At 30.3% G+C, this 11,172-nt stretch overlaps 1 protein-coding gene across 1 annotated transcript in view; it reads left to right on the plus strand.

Moving 5' to 3' along the window:
- Nucleotides 1-3,236: 3,236 nt before the first annotated feature.
- The window catches only part of LOC117179015, a 187,234-nt gene continuing 179,298 nt past the window's right edge, over nt 3,237-11,172 (plus strand). Inside the window, exons 1-2 of the mRNA XM_033370643.1 lie at nt 3,237-3,447; nt 9,989-10,050. The gene's annotated coding sequence lies outside the window, so the exon portion shown is untranslated. The remainder of the gene's footprint in view (nt 3,448-9,988; nt 10,051-11,172) is intronic.

Consider the following 11,172-nt stretch of genomic DNA (forward strand, 5'->3'; position numbering starts at 1 on the left):
TTTTTCAAAACCTAAAAAGGTAGCTACTTCCTCAAATAGCAAGGAAAATTCATGATAAACTTTATGATCAGGATAATTTTAAGCCAAAAGAAGTATTTTCAAAATCGATAAAGTGAAATTTAGATCAGGTGAACAGGTAAATGAATCTTCAACTGAATTACTAAAGGTCTAAGATTTGAAAGTGAAAAACGAAAATCAATTAAGCGGCTGAGAGCAAAAACAGGACATAAAAAGTTTGGGAGTGAAAATGGAACATCAATTTTTCGGAGTAAAAAGGGAACAACATTTCTTCAGCGTAAAAACGCAACATACTGATTCTCAGAGTAAAAACGGAACAAACGAGCGTAAGGCTGGAGAGATGGGATGCACGCAAGGATGTTAGGTGGGGATAGAGGCTCAAACTGAGTCGTGCCCAGCTTTGAATCATCATTTGATCAAAAGTCCCAAATGCAAAGCATTAACAAAGAACATACTACTGCACTAGTTTACAAAAATTAAAAAATGAATGATAACCGCTATTCTGATTACAAATTTAATTAATCTAATCATTACTTTTGATGGAAAAAATCGACATTTTTACTAACTGAAAATAAAAGATTTTTGGAAATATAAATTGCATTTACTCAGAGCGAAATATTAAAAAATTGTTTCATTTCAATTTAATATGCGTAGCATAGTTCAGCAACGGATACAAATGATGAAGGAAGTAAAAAAAAAAGTTTTATAAATCAATTTTAATGTATGTCAGTGTTTTTGGAACTTGCATAAGAAAAACTATCAGAGTTCCGATTTTCATTTTATTTCTTTGTCTTTGTTTGCGTATATTTCTTAAACTTAAACCGGCCAAAAGAACTCTTTTCAATTGGATGTACACATAAAAAATTAGTCCATGTAAGAAAAAAATGGCATGCATATCTTGCATCCCAAGACTCATTAATTTTGAAAATCAATACCCCATGCTCAAGTTTGTTTTTTCAGACTCCAAAAATCACATTAAAAACTCCAAAGAGCTTTTTTCAACAAATAACATTTTATAAGAGATTCGAAAAGATACCATTTTTCCATCTTTCCCATGAAAAGACACAATTTAGAAATTAGTAGTTGATTAAATGATTCCCAAATGTCTTCAATCAAAAATATTAATTTAAAAAGTATTGACTTTTCCGAAAAAAATGTTACTCAACATTTCTCAACACTTGTTTCAATACTTTTAAAATAAACAGTATCATTTATTTGAAAAATAATACATTTTCATGATTGGCATAATAATCATTAATACTGAAAAAAGTTTTTTAGAAGTTGTCTTTGCCATCAGAGGCGGCGGAGCCCTAAGGAACACAGGGGGCAGTCCTCCCCTCCGAAATCGCCCAGGTAGGGGCTAAGTATTAACTTGCCCATCTCTAAAATCAGATGATTAAATTCCTCAGATCGTTTGAATTATTCCAAAAATCTACCTGAAATCTTGGTGAAATAATTGATATTTTTTAGAAATCTTGTTAATCTCTATCAAATATTTTAAATCTTTATGAAATCATTGAAATATTTGTCAAATATTTTAAATCTTTAGCAAATTATTGAAATCATTGTCGAATATTTAAAATATTTTTGAAAGATTTGGAAATATTTGTGAAATTGTTGAAATATTTGAGAAATCATTGAAGTCTGTAAAAGCTTTTAAATCTATTCGAAATCTTTGAAAAACATTCTTAATATTTCAAAACATTTAAAATATTTTATGAATATTTGATCATATGTTTGAAATGATTGAAACCTTTGAAAAATTGTGGAAATCAGTAAAATCTTTACAATAAATCCGAAATCTTTATAAAATATTTTGTATATTTTTGAAATCTTTGAAATCTTTAGGAATTTATTGAAATCTGTATACAATATTTAGAATATTTTAGAAATATTTATTAAAATAAATGAAATATTTATGAAATCTTTGCGAAATATTTGAAATCTTTGCAAAATCTTTGTAATATAATTGGAATCCTTTGAAAATATTTTCGAAGTAGTTGGCATATTTTTGAAATGGTTGAAATCTGCGAAATGATAGAAGTCTTTGTAAAATCTTTCTGAAATCTTTGAAATAATTTTTAAAAATTTGTGAAATTATTAAAATGTTTCTGAAATCATTGGAAAATGATTGTTTTAAATTTTATACGGTGAAGCCCTCAAATAGCGCCCTCCCTTCTATAGCCCTTCCGAGAATTGACGCTGCGCCGCAGATACGTAAAACAGGAGTTAAGTGGGATGAGCGGGGTCTGCGATTGTCACTGAGGCGACCACTCACTCCATACGATTTTTGCCCCTACTTTTACTTTTTTAAATCAAATATATCCCGTTAAATCCCTTGAAACTCCTCAAAATCTCTTTAAATACGTAACAACATTTTTAAATACACGAAAATCCTTTAAACTCTTTTAAATTTGTTTAAAATTATTTAAAATGCTTTGTAATATTTTTAATTTCTTTACAGACTTTTAAAAGTATATCAAATTGATTGAAATTCCATAAAATCCCTTAAAATCGCACTGAAAAAATCTTGAGCTCATAAAAAGTATTTTAAAGTTTTTAAAATCACTTGAAAATTCTTGTGCTTTCTGGAATTCGTCTAGAATCTGTTAAAATTCTTTAAAATTGCTTGAAATCTTTTGAAATTCGTTTATAAACTTTAATCATTTTTAATTTATAAGAATGTTTAAATCACGTTAAATTGTTTTGAAACTCATTAAAATCCTTTCTAACACTTGAAAATATTAAATAATTTGGAATATTTAAAAACTTAGAGCGCAAAGGGAAATTGAGGAATAAGTCAGAATATTTATGAATATTTCTGGATATTTCGGAATATTTTGGTATATCAAAAATATTTGCGATTATAAAGAATATCAAGAATACCAAGAATATTCACAGAATACTTGTATGGGAATATTTAGTAAATGTATCAGGAATATCGGAGTGATCGACCCCTCCACAGAGAAAAAGATATCGCACAATGATATAGCAAAACTTCTATATTGCAAGAAAGCGCAATATGATAACATACAATCAGGTCCCAGTGCTTTGTACGATATTAAAATGCACTAATATCGCATAAAAAAATGAAGTTAAATTGTGTTTGTTGTCGTTTGCTACGTCGGCGTTCTTATCAGTAATGGGTAAAAAGGCAGAGTATGAGCGAGTTCGAGCTATAAATCGGGACACCAGATTTAAAACAATCACAGAAAAAAGTAAAAATTTGCTACAGATAAGACCTGCAACGGTTAATGATTAAACATATTTTGGCGAAAGTTTCACTGAGGTTAGGAAAATAATGTCGAACTCGTCGACTGTGTCGCGCTGAAATAAGCAAATTTCGGTAAAACAGATTCAGAAATTTGATTCTTCAGACTACTGCAGGAATTACAGCGGTTCAATATACAAATTTAAGAAAAATATAAGGTAACTTTTCTACGGATAATATTTTTTTAAATAGATAATAATTTATTTTCGAAGACAACATTATCATCAAGAAAATAGTTGAATTTTTAACCAAAAAGATTAATTTTAAACCATACATGTAGTAGTCGATCTTTCAACGAAAAAATATTAATCTTCAACCGAAAATGATTGAATTACCAACATCTATTTATATTGTGAACAAAACTAATGTCAACACTCGGGTACGCGTGTACCTGCTTTCGTACTTATTGAAAAAAATGTTCGTGTACCCTACGGAATTCGCCTTATGCAGATAAAAATATCAAGATCGATCTTGAGGTACTTGATTTCAACACCCCGGTACCCAGATGCCCATCGATAGAAATATGCGTTTAAAGTTTATTTCAAGGGACAGGTATTTTTTATCTTTTCATTTTTTTTAATAATAATGACCAAAATTGTTAAATAATTATAAACGGACGTGTTTGATATTGAACTTGGATTTTTTTGTTTTTGAATATTCTAATTACAATAATGAATACTGAACAGACTTTACAAAGATATTTTACAATAGTTTTTATAAAAATTTTACAAACCAAATAAGGGTTTATTTATCAATTATAGTTAATACATAAAAATAATCTTTTTTATTCACAACTCTTCAGGGTATAATCTAACGGGCAGCTCTGACCAAAAGGGCAGTTCTAAAAAAAAATGGTCAGTTCTAAAACTTGATTATGGGCAGTGCAAAAATACATTTCAAAAGTTGATAGAGGAAGAAAAGAGAGAAAAATTCGCGCACACTTACATTTACTGTAAAAGAATGTAACTTCGCAAATAGATTTTTTGCAATCACAACAAGACTTTCTAGTTTTCTTGCGTATTTTTTCGGCTTGTGAATATCAGATGTGACAGGAACCTGTGACGACTTTTCTAACAATATTGTCTCTTGCAGGTGCAGAATTAGCAGCAGCTTTAGTGCTCACTGGTTTTTTATTTATCTGTCGACTACAAGCTTTGTGGAAAATTTTTTCATAACTTGCAAATTCTGAGAAAGCTCTTCTATTGTAGGCATTGCAAGCTCCTCGCTTAGCCCTCGTAAAAATGAACGGCGTTAATAAACTTTTTTTTTATAAAGTGTTGATATACTTTGAAATGCTATGAATATTTTTTCATAGCTCGTAATTATTAAATGTGAAGCAAATGGATTGAATTCCACGAAGCAGAATAATTATATCTAAGCATTTCAGTAAGTGGGTACACAGGTACCCTGGGTGTTGACGAACGTGGTATTTTTTGATTGTTCTCATAAAGGTTAAGGAATATTTAATTCAATTGATCCACTGATTGATATAAGTGTCTCACTAGCTCGCAGTGAAATTCTGCTGACTCAAATTAAGATATCATGTTCTTGTCACATTCGTAGCGAAGGCGACTTTTTAAAAACTTTTTTCTACATAAATTATTATTTTAAGGTAAAAGAAAGGTTTTGAAGTATTTTAAAACTAATTTTAAGTTTTTTAAGTAATTATTTGTTCATATAAACCTCCACCCCCCCCCCCGCAATCAATGCTGAAAATGTATTATTTTTCGAATAAATGATACCGTTTATGACGGTTGACAGTAATATTTTTCATTTAACATATTTTCAAATTGTTGAAACAAATCTAATATGTTTAAATTTTTGTCTTCACTGAATCATTAAAATTGAGATGCCAAATATGCACGCCATTTTTTTGGAAACAAACGCGTTGTGTACTTGCCGCCTACACGGACTAATTTTTTGTGTTCGTCCATTTGAAAAGAGTCCTTTTGGCCGGTTTTAGTTAAAGAAATATTATATAGCTAGAGGTTTTTCTAAATTAAATAATTCTCTTATACTTTTTCTTATGCAAGTGCCAGAAAGACTGTTAGGCATAAAAATTTATTTATAAAACATTTTTTTACACGGTTCATGATTTGTATCTTTTGCTGAACTATTCTACACATATTATTTTAAACTTAAGCGATTTTTAATATTTCGCTCTAAGTAATTGCAATTTATATTTCCAAAAAACTTTCATTTTCATTTAGTAAAAATGTCGATTTTTCCATCAAAAGTAATGATTAGATTAATTAAATTTGAAATCAGAATAGAGGTTATCATTCATTTTTTAATTTTTGTAAAGTAATGTATTAGTATTTCTTTTTTGTTAATGCTTTACATTTGGGACTCTTGATCAAAGGATGATCCAAAGCTGGGTACGACTCGATTCGAGGCTCTATCCTCACCTAGCATCCTTGCGTGAAATCCCCTCTCTCCAGCCTTGCGCTCGTTTGTTTCGTTTTTAATCGGAGAATCAGTATGTTGCGTTTTCACTTTTAAAAAATTTTTGTTCCATTTTTACTCGAAAGATTTGTTTGTTCCCTTTTTACTCCGAAAAATGTATGTTCCATTTTTACTCTCAAACTTCTTATGTCCCGTTTTTACTTTCAGTCGCTCAATTGATTTTCGTTTTTACCCTTTCAAACCTTAGTCCTTCAGTAACTTAGCTGAAGATTCATTTACCTGTTCACCTGATCTAAATTTCAGACTATCGATTCTCAGAAAAATTCATTGAGATCGGAACATTATTTACGGAGATACACCATTTATAGTGAAAGGGCTTTTCTTTGATTTGTCTATATATTCTTATACAATTTTTTCTTCCTAATTCATACCGTTTGCCTATAATATTTATCAAGGTTGCTAAATCTTAAATTTATCGATTCGAATTATTTCCCTAACTTTATCTTTTCTTTAAAATTCCATATATACTAATCTGATTTTGGACATCTTTTTGGAAGTACACATTTCTAATTGACTACTCGTATTTCTTCAAACAAAAATTTCTTTTTGATTTGTCATTCAAGATTCCCTGTTTAAGGGAATGCTCTTCGTGACCACGTGACCAAACTAGTCCCCGGATATAAGCATTTTTTTTGGTGTTTACTGTGTCCACACGGATTGAAATATCGTGTTTAAAATTTGACAGATTAAATAAAAAGCACTAAAGAACGTTTGTATACATCAATATGTTTATAGTTTTAAAGAAAGTTTATTTATAAATCGATGAAATAGGATATAACCATTCGAGTTATAGGACTTTGCAGATAATTTTTGGTTTGATGCATATCGGATTTTTTGTTTCGCATATATTGAGCACTGACACTAATTTTGGACTAAATCGTCTGAGCCTTAAAAATAATAATGATATTCTTTGAGCATTTTTAAAGATTTCTAGCGGAGAGAAAATGAAACTTTGAACGTCGATAAAGTCGAGATCACGTGACTAAGTTCATTCACAAAATTTTGGTGTGGAGAATCAAATGATTTTCATTTTTTGCGATCCTCATTACGTCCACACGGATTGAGATATCGTGTTCGGGATTTAGAAAGTAATACCGAAAGCACTAAGGAACGTTTATATATATCAAAATGTTTGTAATTACGAAGAAAGTTTTCTGGTGAAATACTATAGGAATAGGAAAAAAACATGGACATAGGAAACACGGGGTTGAATCCACGGGAGGGGGGAGAATTCCATGAGTGGGGAGAGCCGCCATCTTACGATGTGCCAGTTGATTATGCGCACGAGCATTTTTGCCGACAAACTGTGCATGGAAATACAAACATGTGGGCGCTGCCATGTCTGTCGGGGGACATCAAAAGATGGCGGACCTCCCCCCTCATTGCATCACCCCCGCAATGGCATGCCCAGTCCCTTGTTTCCTACGTCCATGGAAAAAAACTTTTAACGTCGATAAAGTAGATACCTCGATTTAAAAAATCTAGGAACATCTTAGAGTGTGATACTCGAAAATCCGTCCAAGTCCCATCTTGAGAAGTGTTCATCTTCAGAAAATAATTAAAATTTTCTAATGGTTATACATTCTTATGGATTTTTTGTACTGGTGTGAAACAATTCTAAGTTATACCAAACCAATAATAATAAAATTTCGCCCTGGGGCGAAAGACAAGGCGGTTGATTCACTGTCAACAATAGTTATCAGCTGATCGATTGAACGTCGAAAATAAAACGTCAAGAATTATTGCAGTTGGTTGGAAAACTCCGAAGAGTAAATTTGATCACATTTCTGGTGTTGCTATGTTTCCAATTTGAAATTTATTTTTTATTCTTAGAAACAAAAAAATGAAAATCATTCTACACAAAAATTTCATGGACTAACTTAGTCACGTGATCTCGACTTTATCGCTGTTCAAAGTTTCTTTTTTTCTCTGCTAGATATCGCTAAAAATGCTCCAAAAATAATGATAGGTTACGTGTGTACAGATACTTATTTGTTGAACTGCAACGAATGTGCAAATTTTATTGTTTACATTAATTTTTTTAAAGGTTTAGACGATTTAGTCCAAAATTGGTGTCAGTGCTCAATATACGCGAACCAAAAATCCGAATTGCTGATTATTATTCTGGCTTATTTGAACGAAGCAATTGGTTAGTTTTCCTTTTATCTATCACTTTATTATAACTAAAATCTAGACTTTATAGACAAATCAACTTTACTGAAGATTTTAATCTTCTTTAGCCTCACCCGTTTTCTTTTGTAATAAGAAACAAAGATTCGCCCAGGAAATTTTTAGGGAACGCAATTAGTCATTTATTGTGAGAATTTTTATTTTCCACTGTTTCGAGGTGCTCTATTACCTGGCAAAACAGAAGAAAAGGTCTTTAAACAAAATAAATATCTATGATTTATTTTCAAATTTCAAGTTTTTAATTTTATTGGACCAGATTATATGTAGTCTTTCTTAAAAGTTCTATAACTAAAATATATTTTATCTTCTACAACCTGCCAACTAACTGATTTTTTAAAAATTTGTATTATCAGTAATATTGTTGCAATATTTTTAAAAATAAGAATCCTATATTCCTTTTAATCATAATCAAAATATAATAATTTTCTCCTTCTAACAGTTTTTCTTATTTACTGAGATTCTATTCTCTTTTTAAACTTCAAGTAATGGCAAGAGAAGTGATGACTTCTCCAGGATCCCTCCTAGAAATAATCTATTGGACACGCTTAATAACGATTAAGAGTAATCAAAAGTTGAATCGGTTTAAATTGTTGCTAATTGTGTTAATTTTTCCCAAGCGGATATAATTGAGTACATGCACTTGCTTGCAATACGCCCTCTGCAGTTTTCGTTTGTAACACACAGGACGCGCACGTGTTTATTGGCTAGATATTAAATTTTTAGTAATTTATTAAAAGTTTTAAGTACAAAAAATAGAATGTTTAGGCGTTATATCGAATGAAAAGTTAAAAGCATATGGGTTAACAGCAGGTAAAAATCATAATGTCCAACGATGTGACAGTGATCAAGTATGAATATTAAGTAGTTAGTTTGTTTAAGCGGGTATATTATTGTAAAACTTTATTTACTTTTTTAAAAATTCATACTCTTGAAAATGGTTTGTTTGACAGAGTAAAAAACCTTTTGTAAATAATTAAGAAAAAATCAAAATGCTAAAGTGAAAACCTAACCTCTAACTCAGAATAATGGATACCCTATGGAGAATGATTGGAAACATTATAGAAGGTAGGATGGCGCCAATATTTTGAAACTCAGACTAAATAAATTATAACAATATAACAATTTTGAATTTATGAATAAGTTTGATTTAAATTCTTGAAAATTTCTAGTTTTAAATATTTAAATTGGAATATTTCAAATAATTTGCTTTGCAATGCCTAATCAGAAAATATTAGAATTTTAAAGGTTTGAAATAATAAATTGTATAGTATTAGATTCATTTGGGTTTCATCAGGTTCAAAATTGAATTGAATACGTGCGCACTTCATCGCAACAATAATTGGTTCTCCTTCCATAAGCCCATACATTTTTTATATTCTCTCTTTCCTGAAACATTATGATTAATGAACACTTATTTCTGTAATTTTGATCAATTTTTAAATTTAATAGCCTGAAAAAAAGATTATTTTTGCTCTTTATATCCAGTTATCATTCTCATAATGTCTTAAAATCTTATGTAACCGTATGGACGTTTTTCGACATTTAACATATCAGATAATAAGAGGTTATTTTTAAATTTGCAAATTATTTGACACTTTGAGTTTGAAATACTTAAATTAAGAAATTATTAAGTTTAAACGTAAGCAGTTAAGAAGCTTGAATTAAAAATTTTATTGTTGAAATCTCAGCATTTTTAACAATTCAAATCAAATCAAAACAAGATTATAAATGTACATTTTTCATACTTAAATTGCACATGGCATAACTTTAAATTAAACATAGTTAAAAAATTCTGAATTCCTATTTTACAATTTCAAATGCTTTATTCATAAAGAGTCTCTAGAAGGCTTGTAATTTTTACATACATTACTGAACGTTTGAACTCCAAATCGCTGTTTTAAATGTTTTAGGGTAGGGGGGGGGGGGCACCATCCAGTTAACAGTAAATGATTTTTTTAAAGTTAATAAGATGTTGAATTCAGCAATTTTTTCTTATTTCGAGGTTTACGTTATATAATATCATATTTCTATAAATTCTGACAGGTTTTTCAAATGTAAAGGAGAAAGTTACTTATCGTCACAAATGGCAGCCAACCGTTTAAAAGGTTCATATTTTCTGAAAATTTCAAAGAAAGGCCGGACAAAGTATCATGTGCTTGGCACCAGGCGCCCGTGGAGACGCCACTGAAGGATAAAATTACAATTAGAAAATTCAAAATTCAAATTAGTCAATATGATTCAAAATAATTAATTACTTAGAATAGTTCAAGAGGAGAGGGATTTACGTCGGGGCGGACACTGAGCAAGGTCGACTCAAAAGTAAAGATATTTATTATAAACAAAATCAAAAAGAACCATTATTCGTATTTGAACGCTGGTTTTAAATATCCTCTCGGTAAGATGGCCACACGATATCTTATTTCTTCCGCTCAACGATGGCGTCGTCCTTTAATTTTTTCAGTCTAGAAGTTCGCCGGAGGATATCGACGCGCCACCTGGCGCCGTAAGTGATTGACCTTATATCATTCGAGTGGTAAGAGATCCGCCGAGTGAGTCCACTAGGAAGATAACAAAAAGCCGCCTTTCGTCCAGATTATTAATTTACAACAGAACGACTTTACAACCAAAACATATTTATAGTTGATAATTCAACCGAAAAATGTAATTTTTAATCAAAAAGTATAAGTTTTCCATAAAACAATTTAATTTCTACAAAGAAAGACGACCTTTTAACAAAACACATGATTTCTTAACCAAAAAATGGTATTGATTTTAAAAAAGTAGTTGAACTTTTGATAGAAAAGAGGACTTTTTTTTCAAAATAGTTACATTTTCAACCAAATAATTAACTTGTCAATCAAATAATTGAGTTTTTATCCAAACGAGATGAATTCCAAAATCGGCAATTTTTTAAATTTCTTTCAAATGCGGATCAAGATATAAATAAGACTATTATAATATAATAGTCTTATATTATATTATATTAATATATTTTATATATGAAATAACATAACCTCAAAATATACACATATCAAGAGACGCGCGATCTATTCAAATCATGAGAAACGCCAGCATCGAAATCTGGAAATATTAAAATCTCAATCTCCTGAATTTATTTCAAAGTGGTTAGCAGATAGATATATAAATAGAATCGCCGAAGTGCTCCGACCGGCAATCGTGCACCATCGAGTTTTCAAATTCAGAAGAGGAGAAATGGGTTGCGCGCG

The sequence above is a fragment of the Belonocnema kinseyi genome, chromosome 1 (genome assembly GCF_010883055.1).
Source record: "Belonocnema kinseyi isolate 2016_QV_RU_SX_M_011 chromosome 1, B_treatae_v1, whole genome shotgun sequence".
In the NCBI taxonomy this organism is placed as follows: domain Eukaryota; kingdom Metazoa; phylum Arthropoda; class Insecta; order Hymenoptera; family Cynipidae; genus Belonocnema; species Belonocnema kinseyi.